Source organism: Hordeum vulgare, chromosome 3H, assembly GCF_904849725.1.
Source record: "Hordeum vulgare subsp. vulgare chromosome 3H, MorexV3_pseudomolecules_assembly, whole genome shotgun sequence".
Classification (NCBI taxonomy): Eukaryota; Viridiplantae; Streptophyta; class Magnoliopsida; order Poales; family Poaceae; genus Hordeum; species Hordeum vulgare.
The window spans coordinates 349,678,138-349,691,347 of record NC_058520.1 but is presented as its reverse complement, the minus strand read 5'-3'; positions in this window follow the sequence as shown (position 1 = coordinate 349,691,347).

Here is a 13,210-nt window from a genome sequence, read left to right as displayed (position 1 = left end):
CTTCGGCGACGTCGAGGAAGACGAACTAGTTTCTGAGGGTCGTCGAGGGCGTCGTGGTACTCGTGGACTTGTTGATTCCACGGCGTCGGGGATGGTGCACGCGGCGACGCAGGCGGCAGCACGAGCAAATGCGACCGGAGACCACGGCTACAAGCGGCAGCAACTAATATCTAGCAACTAGCATGCCTCAGCTAGCAACCTAGCATGCTCCTGCGGCAGGCATCAGCAATAGCTAGCAGCAAACACAACTAGCAGCTACAACTAACACAACAACTAACAACACCAAGCATCCTACCTCAACTAGCAAGCAACTAGCAAACAACATCCTGCAGCTACCTAGCACAGCAACTAGCAACTATCTAGCAAGCTAGCACGCAAGTGGAGCAAGCAGCCAACATGCAAAAATGCAAGCAACAGCTATGGCACAGCACACAACGGCAGCGGCGCAAGCAGACAACGGCCCGACAGCAAGAGCAACAGCAACTGCGGCGGCATGCATCGGCCAGCAGCATCACAACAACCAGCAACTACAGGCAACGCGAGCATCCTACAGCGACAGCAATAGCACAGCAGCTGCACAACAACTCCAAGCAGCGGCAAAACGATCATCAAGCAGCAAAACGTAGCAACAACAAAGCAGCGGCTCGACAGGTAAACGGGAGCTCGGGACCTTGGCGGCTCGAGGAGAGGGAGGACCTCCGGTGGCCGGTCACAGCGGATGGCGGCAGGGACGGAACCTGCACGCACCGCGACGAGCTCGGCTCCAGGAGAGCTCCTGCGGCAGGGGAAGAGGCGGCCATGGCGGGCAGGCGCCAGGACGGCGGCCGGCGAGGAACGGCGGCGCGGCGAGCTGCTCGCGACGTGAGGCACGGCGAAGGCAGGGGACGCGGCGACATGGGCGCGGCGCACCGACGAGCTCGCGAAGGCGAGGGGCGAGGTCGGGCACCGGCGGGGGCCTCGGGTTCCTGGAGCTGGAGGCGGCGACCGGGGATGGCGCGGCGAGGGGAGGCAGGGAGGCAGCGACCACGGCGCACGCATGAGACGGGGAGAGGCCATGGCGGCGGATCGGCCAAGGAAACGGGAGATCGAGGGGGTCGGGAGGAACGGGGAGAGGAGAGGCTGCGCGAGGGGGAGGAGAGAGGGGATGGGCGCTAGGGTTGGGCCTGGGGTGCTTGGGCCTGGCTTGGCCGGCTGGCCCCTCCTCTATTTGGGTTTTTCCCCTTTTTTTTAAAACAGAAAACATCACACCCAAAAATAAAAATAAAAATAAAAAGGATTTAACAAATTTAAAAGAAATTCCTTTGACTCCTTTGAAAATAAAACCCCAACTATAAGAAATAGATTGGGCCTTTTAAAAGAAATAAAAATGAAACCTTTTCAAAGAAATAATTAAACCCTTTTCTTACAAAAGATTAAAATCAAACCCCTTCTATTTAAAGAATAAAATAAAGGCTCTTTAAAGGAGAAAAGAAAAGAGTTTGTTTTTTTAGAAAATAAACAAAGGAAAAGAAATAAAGGAAACCCAAGGGGTTATCCCCACATTTAATAAAAAAGACTTTTATTGAAAAGAAGAAGACGAACCCTTTTAGATAGGGGTTTAAAATGGGAAACTTTAGCAAACCACAAAAATGAAATAAGAGGGGAGAGGGGGAGCTACTATCGCACTACGACTCGGTGATCACTCGAAGCACAACACTCAAAACACCACACGTGACAGACGATGCAAGATGCCATGCATGATGCGACGATGCAAACTAAAAGATGATGCAACTAAATAAAACTAATCACATGACGGAAATGGAAATAAGGGGGAATCTTCTGGGTGTCGGTCTCGGGCTGACACAGATATAGTGGATTAAGACTTGTCTACTTTGAATTTTTGACACTAGCAATTGGTAGACCCCAAGGGCCGGCTCATCATTAGGAGATGGCTTGGATATTCAATGAGACTAGTTAAAAATGACCATGCATTAGTCCCCAAGTACCGTGGTGCATGCTTGCAGCGACATGTGACTTCCAAGCTTGATGTAATCTTGATTTGAATAACGTAGCCCCCAAGTGTCGAGTCGTTTGCCTGCGGTGACTCGGGACTTTTTCTTCCATTGTAGAATAAAATCATATTCACTGTGTGATGATCTTGTTGAATGCTTTGTATATCAATCTTGAACCATATCCTTGTTGGAAGCTGGTGTTTTTGGATTAGGAAATAATAGCCATTTCTGTCAAAATAGCTTTGAAAACATCAATCATTTAACACTCATCGTGATAACCATGATGAAATTCCAGCCATGTTGTCCATGAAAGATTTGTTTATTCCTGCCGAGTTACAATATAACCTGGTTTGAAAAGCAGCTCATGCAACATAAACATATATATATATATGCATATATGATGCCTTGTATAATGATGCAATGTATGATGATGAATGTGTATGATAAGAGAGTATAAAAATGTCGGCTTTCGAGACTCGACATAAGACCGACTTTTGAGGCTCGAGTCTTGCTTGAGTTAAGCTGGCATGATAGCCTTGGTTTATCCTAGCTTTCTGTAGCCCGTCTCTCACGTGACTTAAGACGTCGTTTTGCCTTTCACAAGTTCAGGGTAAAAAAGATTGACTTGTTAAGAGTATGGCGGGTCACCTTTTTGGAGTCGCATCATGCAAACATGAAGGTTTAACCAATATATTGTGCCTTTTTTGCCGGGTTAAGAGGGTGACAAAGCTAAACTCGGTGAGTTGGAAGCCCCCAAGTAACCAATGCATTGTGGCTTTTCATCGGGTCAAGAGGGTGAGAATGCTAAACTCGGTGAGTCGGAAGCCCCCAAATGACCAATGTATTGTGGCGTTTTTGCCGGGTCAAGAGGGTGAGAAAGCTAAACTTGGTGAGTTGGAAGCCCCCAAGTGACCATTGTATTGTGGCATTTTTGTCGGGTCAAGAGGGTGAGAAAGCTAAACTCGGTGAGTTGGAAGCCCCCTAGTGACCAATGTATTGTGGCGTTATTGCTGGGTCAAGAGGGTGAGAAAGATAACTCAGTGAGTTGGAAGCCCCCAAGTGACCAATGATCAAGATTGAACAGGATACCCATGTTCAGACTGTGCATCATGGCGACTAGTCTTCTTTGGTAACCTCATTTTTCGCTTATAAGGCAGGATACCTATGTTTGAACTGTGCATCGTGGCATCTAGTTCTCTTTGGAAACCTTTAATTTTTCGCCAATACGACATGATACCCATGTTTAAACTACACATCATGGCAGCAAGTTCTCTTTGGCAACCTTTAATTTTTCACCAATACGATAGGATACCCATGTTTGAACTATGCATCATTGCAACAAGTTCTCTTTGGAAACCTTTAATTTTTCCAAATAACGAGAACTTTAATTGTAAGTCAGAATTTTTCTGAACATGCCGAAACTTTTGTCTTAAGCCGAACATTTTCCTAAAGAAATGGAAATTTTATCATAAGCAATAATTTTTTTGAATATGCGAGAACCTTTGTCATAAGCCATACTTTTTGGTGAAGAAGCTAAAACCCTTTGTGAACTTAGACTTTTTTGGTGAATCGGTATTTTTGGCGACTAGGAATTTTTTTGTCGAATCAGAATTTCCGACATCTCGCAATTTTCATCGAGTCAGAATTTTTGATGACTCGGAAATTTTTCGTCGAGTCGGAAATTTCATCATGAGCCGGATTTTGAGCCAGATTCTTCTTGAGCCAAATTCCTTTGAGCGGGATATTTATTGAGCCGGATTTTGAGTTGGAATTTTTCTTGAGCGAAGTTCCTTTGAGATGGATATCTGTTCAGCCGGATTTTGAGCCAGAATTGTTCTTGAGCCAGATTCCTTTGAGTTGAATATCTCTTGAGCTGAATTTTGAGCCAGAATTTTTCTTGAGTGAGATTCCTTTGAGCGAGATATCTCTTGAACTGGATTTTGAGTCAGAATTTTTGTTGAGCCAAATTTTGAGCTGGATTTTGAGGAGCCAGAATTTTTTGTTGTTGTAGATCTTTTCGCGCTCGCTCTTCCTCATTCGGCCAACCGTGAGCTTCTCGATCCCTGCAAGGGCTCCTTCCAAGAATGTAACACCACCATGCGCTAGCCCCATGTTGGGTGCCAACTATCTTGGTTTTGTCACGACAGATGTCCTCATGAAAGGACTTAGGTGTGAGGCCATCGCAACTAGGTGGCAGCTTGAGAGGGGTTGGTCGGAATTGAGAGGCGCGAGTTTACCCAGGTTCGGCCCCTTCGATGGAGTTAAAACCTACATCCTCCTTTGTGTGAATTGATGATGATGATGATCTCGATTACAAGGGTGCAGAATCACTATATCTAGTCTCGAGGGTTTGTAATCTGTCTATCTCTAATGACTTGTCTCATGCAGACTTCCCTTGTCCCTCTTGGGGTGCCCTCCCCTCCTTATCTAAGTTGAAGGGGTAGACTTTCATAGAGTCCCAATCGGATTAGGACTTAATCTATTCCGGCGTATTATGACGGTCTTCTCACCGCGAGCGATTTACCAAAGGCTTCTTACCGCGGGCTTCTTACGGCGGGCGGCTTAAGTACATATATGACTTAACGTGAGGGTGACTTAAGTCCAGAGATGACTTAACATTAGGGCGACTTAAGCCCACAGATGACTTAACGTCAGGGCGACTTAAGCCTAGAGACGACTAAACGTCAGAGCGACTTAAGCCCAGAGACGACTTAACATCAGGGCGGCCTAAGTCTAGAGATGACTTAAGTCTCATGAGTCGGGTCTTGTTCATGGGGAATATCCCCAATAGTATCCATAGAGTTCACATGTTGGGCATCCTAGGAGCCCCTTTAAGTTCTCAGCATTTATAAATGCCTTGTTATCTTGTACGCTACACTTCAGGTTCGAAGTGTTCCTCGTGCGATGGTGTCCTCTTGCATCCGAGATTCAAAGTCGGATTGCATGCGAGGTGTCTTTTTGGCAGCTGAGATACAATATTGGTCAGGATATGAGGTGTCATAGATCACCTCGGCCTTGAAAATGTTAAGCCGAGCTTACAACCTAAAAAGTTCTATATGAAGCCAACTATTCATAACCGAGTTTTACGCCGGACTGGTTTTGAACAGTCCAATTTGTTTACTGTCGAGATGTATAGCTAGTGGCCCTGAAGGTGCGTGTGGGTCTAAAACCCGGGATGCACCTGAAGGATGAAATAAAATCGCTGGACCTAGTAGCCCCTAAGACTTATGTTGATTTTCTAAATAGGTTGGAGCATCAAGTCCATGATCGATAACATACTTTAGGAACAAAAAAATGTTGTGTGCATAGTCCCCGAGACTCGGGTTGGGTGCGGCCGACCAACCTGAGGATCGTAATCTCCTCGGGAACTGTTTTGCACTTTGAATTTTCAACATTGAATTGGAAATGCAGTAGCCCCCAAGCCACTGGACGGGTGGGAACACTAGATCAGCGATCAATGTACCCCTTTAATGGCTTTTAATGATTATACATGTTTGGTAATTTAATGATTATGTGTATCCAAGTACTTTACATCATTAACGCTCAAATCTGCATTGTACAAATTTTGTTGATCGACCATCGGCTTGAACCTACTCGCTCAATAGCCGAAGAGTGTTTCCTACTTCATAAAGCCTTTGTGAGGGCAACGATTTATGGAAAACAAGGCAATCCAGACATACAGTTTTACAAATAAAGGTACGCGGAGAGATATGGTATATTACTATTTAACATAAGAAACATCTTCTGGAAAAATATTTCCTTTATAAGTTCCTTTTCCGAGGCTATCATTTTGAACATGGTCATCAAACCTCACCTCCTATCAATATGGGAGGAAAAAATCGAGAATTTAGTTTTGGATAAGTTCCTGAACTCTATGGTTTTTAATGAACCTAAATTTTCACATCCATCATTGCCGACCAATTATATTCTTAAGACAACTAGCTTTCGGCTTCACCCGTATGTGGTACAAACTCAGATGACCCAGTAGTAACAACCACAAAGGTGCTTTTTCCCAAGTATGGCATAAAAGTAAAATAGGATATCCTTCAAAAGAGAATTTCATGTGTGAGCACCTTGCCTCTTTTAGGGAAGGCTATTTACCAAGTGAGTCTGCGCAGCATGCTATGAAACATAAGAATCATTTGGAATCCCATTTGCACCTGGATTCAGCTTCTTTCGGACTAGCAAATGCACTTTCAGAGCCAACAACGGATCGGCTTGGCCCATTCCCCATCTAGGGAAGAAAGAGTACCTAGATCTACATCTACTCCCTTTACCCCCTAGACGAACAATCGTGAACGTAGGGGGCAAGCACATGAGACATGCAACTCAGCTTGGCCAAAATCTTAAGTCAAATTGATGAATATTTATGGATTTATAACAATGATTATGGAAGGCAACACTCATATATTGAATACAAACATTTATGATATATTGGGCTGTCCAGGAGTCCTGATGTAACTGTGCCGAGGTGCCTCAAGGAGCCCTTTGTATGGTTTAATTTGACTTAGTTGTGACTGCTTATAATCTGAAAGTGGCCCATCATCGGCATTGACCCCTTTGTAGATGCTACACATGGTGTTTCCATACTAACAAGACAACCCTTAACCAACGTTTCGCTTCCCGGAGGCTGTTGTATTAGTGGAATGAGGCAATCTCATATGCAGGTTTATAACTTTCACTTAGTCATAGGAACTTCTAAGCGCCGAGGCAAGTTACTAGCCCCCGGTTGGTGTTTGGAGTCAGCCGAGGTCAAGCATGAACACTTCAACCAATGTTACATAAGTCCCATCATTTAACATGGGGTGATCTCTATCGATCTGTACTTTAACACAATCATCGGATCGCTGACCAGTTTACATTCATTGTGACAGTCAATTTTCAGCTTTCTCCACTGAGGTACTTGACCAGTTAAACTGGGAGTACAGTCGCAATGGTTCTCCCTTTACCCTTAGCCAAAAAATCTGGAACGTAAGGAATAAGCACACGAGCCGGACAACCGGACTATTGACCAAAGAGACAATTCAAAACCGATGCATATAAGGCAATATTCGAGACAATGAAGTGCATGCCTGCAGGGATTATGTCGAAGTGTTGGTTAGAAATTTTTCCCAAACTGAATTATTGCATAGAGCATCTTGGTTAAGAGGATGCCCCTTCACCCAAAAATAGAAACATACAAATAGGTAAAAAGTATCATAAGCTTGGTTAACCAAAAAACTTATGTTAAAACTTTACGTCTGAATTAAATCAAGTTGTTTGATGCCAATCCAAAAATTGGTCTTTAAAGTTAATTTGTGCTTCCATCGTGCTTCAACATGGCACAAACGATCTATGGACTTCAAGTGGGCCAGCCTTCGGCTTCAACCTCCCTTTCGTGAAGGCGAAGTGTTTCTCGGAGGACAATTTATCAAATTAAATGCGAGGGGATTTAGAAAGAAACCAAGCTTCCGACTATTGACCAACTCTCGAGTCGAGAAAGGAGTGGTAGAAAAAGACTTTGCAATGACTAAGAAAAATATATATTATAAAATGGCTCATATAAAGTTAAGAGCCCCGAGTTAACATGGAAAAAAGAAGTGTTTTTAACAAACAATGATTTTAACAAACTAAGTTTTTTGACAAATAGCTTTTTTGCTTAACTAAACTATATTGCCCGGTTGAACTGAAGAAAATTTGTAAATTGGAAATAATTAGCAATAAAGTGACTTAGCTGATTAATGTGGTTGGTGTTCATGATTAGGTCCGAGCTTGTGTCAAGATAAAGATGCCCATTGATCTATGATAGATCCGACATGGTGTGTTGTCCTCGGATTAGCCGAGGTAGCAACTCCCAAGCCGGTTTCGAGGTGGGCGAGCAAAGAGCTTGACTTGACATAGTGGTGATGCGACAATATCGATGTGGTGAGGTGAAGCCCCCAGCCCAGCTAAAGTGACGACGATGGTGTGCTGGTGATGCCGAAGTCCCCGGAGTAGGTTGGGGAAGAGATGACAAAGCCCCTGGTCTAGCTGAGGTGACGAAGCAAGTTAGTAAGGTGATGCCAGAGCCCCCATGTCATACAAGGTGTCGAAGAAGGTCGACATGGTGGACATCGGCTTGTAGAAGCGACGATGTGGTGATGCCAACACATGTCAAAACCTGTGATGTTGTCAATGCCGACTTAATTAAGTGACACATGTGGCGACGATGTGATCTTGATGATGATTTGGCCTTCACAGTACGAAAATCTTGCTCGGCTCACCGAGGTGATGATCCAGGTGTTTGTCGTCAGCTCGATGGAGCGATAGTGCAATCAATGTCCGCGTAGGTCGGCGTCCATGGATTAATGAGGACGGATGGGTTTGACACCGGCGCGATGGTGAAAATTCTTAAAAAGGATTAAAATTTACGGGCACATGCTTGAAATAAAAAATACAATACTCTTCAAAAAAATCCTTCAAAAGGGACATTGTTCATGAGAAAGATGAACTCGGGTCGAACTCGTTTTCATGCAAAAAAACCCCAAAAATCATTGCACTCTTTGTAGGTTTCCCGGAGTTTGAACGGTCAGATCGAGATAAAATTTCCAGGGGTGATCGATATAGGAATTCTGAAGCCAATCCTAATGATGTCCGAGCTAAACACTAGACTCCTTGCCCTAACCTCGTCCAGATTTCTGTCCATATTCGACAAAGCTCCAATATATTGACAATTGCTAGAGATTCATCCATCAAAACAAGATGAAATTTTATAGGATTGTTGTAGGATCAATTCCACACTATTGCACCATAGGGTTTTGTTGCACCCCAGCTCAGAGGAAACTAGAACGCCCTGTACTCCAGCCCTGGGACAAGTCTCTAGAATACGACACCATTGGCATAGAACAAATGAACTCTTTATTTACTACGGAAAAGGTTACAAGGGTACTAGGATTACATTGCCATGTTGATACTACACCCGCCTACGGTAAATCCTACACTAGCAGCAGAACAACGGCGGATGTGATGAACACCACTCCGCAGGGACTCTGGCCGGAACGCCCATCCTTGCTCGCAACTTGGAATCCTCGACAAGCAAGCAATCATGGCATGACCTGCAAACTGGCATGACACGCCAGGTGAGTACTTTGAATGTACTCGCAAGCTCACAACAAACATCAGCATTAAGGCAAGACTACATCATAGCAATCAAGATTAGGTAAAGATCTATCATCACCGAAGGGATAGTTGAAAATAACTATACCGGGCTACTCTCACCGTACTCTGGTGACCAACTCGTAATCTCACCAAGAACCTTCAGCAAGTATCCTCAAGACCGACACCAAGACTTGTCACTAGCATGACGACCAACTGCTACCATACTCAGACGAGGTCTGGACGGGCTGTCCAATACCGTGGACACGGTTATTCGAATAGATTTGACACTCTGCAGAGGTTGCACACTTTACCCACATTATGGAGCACCGACCTCGTGATCCCATTCGGGTGGACCAGTGTTGCTCCAACGAAACCTGCTTGATCCGTGACTCTCCCATCGTACCACCGGCATTCATACTCCCCTGGAGTCCTGCCCTGGGTGGCCTCTGTGTCCTCATGACACCTGCCACCATCGTGGCCCAACAAAACTGTCCCAAACAGGGACGGGAACGCCAAACAACTTAACTGGCTCACAAGGTTATCGTCGCCTACCGGGCCAAGGCAGCGCGCACACATAACCTTCCCTCTTTGGTGGTACCGATAAAAGAGCACGCGATCAGACCAAGTCAAGGTTGTCCCATATGGGCAAATATGGCTGCACAGATAAGCCCAGACAGGTGACTCTCGATCAACCGACTAAGTATCTTATCCCCGAATAATATTTCTGTCATAGTTGACACTCCGATATCGTAGTAATCCACTAACCAATAAGCTCAAGCTACTACTATTGATCCATATCCACAAACTGTCGGATGAAACCCAAAGTAATCATAGACAGTAATCTCCAACGTCATGGCATCAACTAGTTGGTGAAATACTAGTTATTAACAATCCCGTAGTCAACATGATAGTCACCTATTCAAGAATTTATTCAAACATTGCATACTCTAATCCAGACTATAAATAATTATAATCGCGATTAAGGTAATAGGCTAAACTATGATATTGCAATGCAATTATGCAAATGGGGGTTGTGGCTTTCCTGGGGGGTAATGGAACCATCGGGAAGAAGTGCAGAGAGTCCGCGGGATTGATTGCCGAAAACAGTTCTCTCTCGGAGGAGGGGATGTTTACAGCAAGGGCAAACTGGTCATTTCCACGGTGTGATCAGATAGTGAAAATTATACCAACATGACGGGCTCGACGAGACGAAGACGTGAGAGCTGGTTTCACCTCGATCGGAGTCACGGTTAAAAAGATACGAGGGATTGAAGTGGAGGGACATGTTTGTAAATAAAATATTTACTGTAGGGTCCTGGTTAGAAAATTTGATGGCGTCTTTTAGGGAATACGTTTCCTAGAGGGGGAAGCATTTTTAGCGCCGAGCGCCTCCACTTAAGTGACGTGGCGAGGCGGGGCCAGCCTCCGGGTCACTGACGCGTGGGGCCCGCGTCGACCCCCATGTCTCTCTTCTCCTCGCCTCGTCTTCTTCCTCCTCCCAACGGGAGGAGCAGAGGAGGCTGGGCTGGGCGCGGTCGGCGAGGGCCACGGCGGCTCCGGCCATCTCTGGCCAAGGCGAGACCACGCTGCACCCGCGTGAACCCGGGATGGGCGCCGGGGAGGCTTGGAGTGCCACGGAGACTTGGAGCGGCGGCGGCGGTCGTCCTAGGGGGTGCGGCCACGGGGCACTCCAGCAACGAACGGAGAGGGGGGAGAGGATCACCTAGCTCCGGGTGGTGATCTGGTGGAGGCAAGAGGGAGGGAGGGGCTCAACTTTGCTCGAATTTAGGCCGAAGAGGGCAGCGTCCATGGCGAGCAATTGAGGCGAGGAGAGCTCGGGGCGCTCGGGGGGAGAGGGGGATGGGCTGCTGGGAGGTAGAGGAGGAGTTGGGGGTGTCGTGGGCGCTCGGGGAGGGCTCGGCCATGCCGATTTATAGCCGGCCGAGGCGGGGTGATAAGCATGGACACCGTGGCGGCCCTATCCCAGCACTAGAGCTCGCGGTGAGTTGGCCGTCGACGTGAGCGTTGACGACCTGACGAGCATTCAAGGCGACGTGACGGCTCGAAGAAGAAGAGGCCAAGGGAGAGGAAGACAATGAAGATCACGGGGCAACAGTGGTTGCCGCGACGCTCGTCGTGGCGGTATGAGAGGGAACAAGGAGGGGGCGAAAGGTCTAGAGCGAGGGAGAAAGCGAGACGAAGCTCCTAGACATGGCTAGGTGTCGAGGGAGAGGAGGAAACGGACGAGGCCAAGGGCTCCACTACCAAAGCGTGCATATGGCATGCCAAAGGTGTGGTCACCATGTGAACTAGTGCACGTGGTGCACCCTGGCATGCAACACAATGTCTAGCAGAGAGTCCTTCCAAGAAGGGTCCTTCTGAGGTGATAGATCACAAAAAGGAGCTAAGAAGGGATGGGGGAATTCACTGGAAGGTTTCTGCAGCAAACTTGGGGCACCTCACTGTGGTCAACATGAAGGTGATAAGGGTCAAATATGATGTTTGGGAGGTTTAGGGTAGGAAGGACTACAATCCTGTGAAGTTGGAGAAGAAGAGGACCAAGGTTTAACATAGTTGCTTTGCAACTGACCAATCTGGTCCAGAACACATATTTTGATGTGGCACTCACCTATCAACAAATATGGGGCTGAAATTGGAGGAGGCTAGTGATTTAGGCATATGAAGACACTGTATAGATTTCATACCATCTGGATAAACCAACGTGGTACTTCCTTCACATAGTATCCCTATTGGACAGAATCTTAGGAGAATTGTTGAGGGAAAATGGCTAGATAGAATGAGCCCAAATTTGGTGGAGAGATGTTTTATAGGTAGGAGAATCTCCTGGTAAAATTTCAGAAATTATGGAGCAACATAAAGCACAGTTGCTTCACAATCCAAAATAATGACCAGAGACAAAGATTTGATACTGTGGTCACATGGTTGATGAGGTGATGCTCAAATTTGGTGGAGAGTCATGATTTGAGCATACTGAGATCATGGAAAAGTTTCAACTTACTTGAATACTCTTAGCTAGCACTTGCTTCACAAAGCTTCCTATGGATCAGAAACTTTGGAAATTTGCCAAGAAATAAAAACTAGCCAAATGAGGTTGAATTTTGGCATGAGGCAATGATATGGATAGGAAAGACTTCCCAAAAAAGTTTGATAGCAAGAAAGCACATATAAAGGGTACTTTCTTCACAACTTGACAGATAGGGAAGAATCAAAAAAGGAATATTTTTGAACATGGTGTGACGCCCTCGATTTAATCGTACGCTAATCATATACGCAAATGCGTACGATCAAACTCAAGGACTGACGGGAAGATATCACAACACAACTCTAGACACAAATAAAACAATACAAGCTTCATATTACAAGCCAGGGGCCTCGAGGGCTAGAATACAGAAGCTCGATAAACACACGAGTCAGCGGAAGCAACAATATCTGAGTACAGACATAAAACAAGAGGTGCCTTAGAGAAGGCTAGCACAAAACAAACACGATCGAACGAGGCGAGGCCTCCTGCCTGGGAACCTCCTAAACTACTCCTGGTCTTCAGCGGCTTCCACGAAGAAGACACCATCGGGGTGGCAGTCGTCATCGGCGGGAACCTCCATCTCCTGGGCTCCATCATCTGGTCGCAACAACGGATCGAGGGGGCAAAGGGGGAGCAAAGCAACAGTGAGTACTCATCCAAAGTACTCGCAAGTCTTACATCAGAACTATGCTAAGTATGCATCAGTGTCAAAAAAGGGGGGTGGTTATATGTGGACTGGCTGCAACAATGCAAGAATAGAGAGAGAAGGCCTAGTCCTATCAAAGACTAGCATCTTCAGGGGTCTTGCAGCAATAGACGAGAGTAGATGAGGTGTATCACAATTAGTTAGTCATATTGTTGCAACAGTATTAAAGTGAGGTCACGCCTAGAGATCCTCCCTCGACTCCCTGCGAGGAAGCGGTCCCGGGGCAACTAATTCCAGTTAAGTAATAGTTGTAGTTGGATAAGATCAGGGCACAACTCCAAGTCGTCCTGTAACCGTGGACACGACTATTCGAATAGATAAGTTCTTCCATGCAGGGGTGCACAACATATTCCC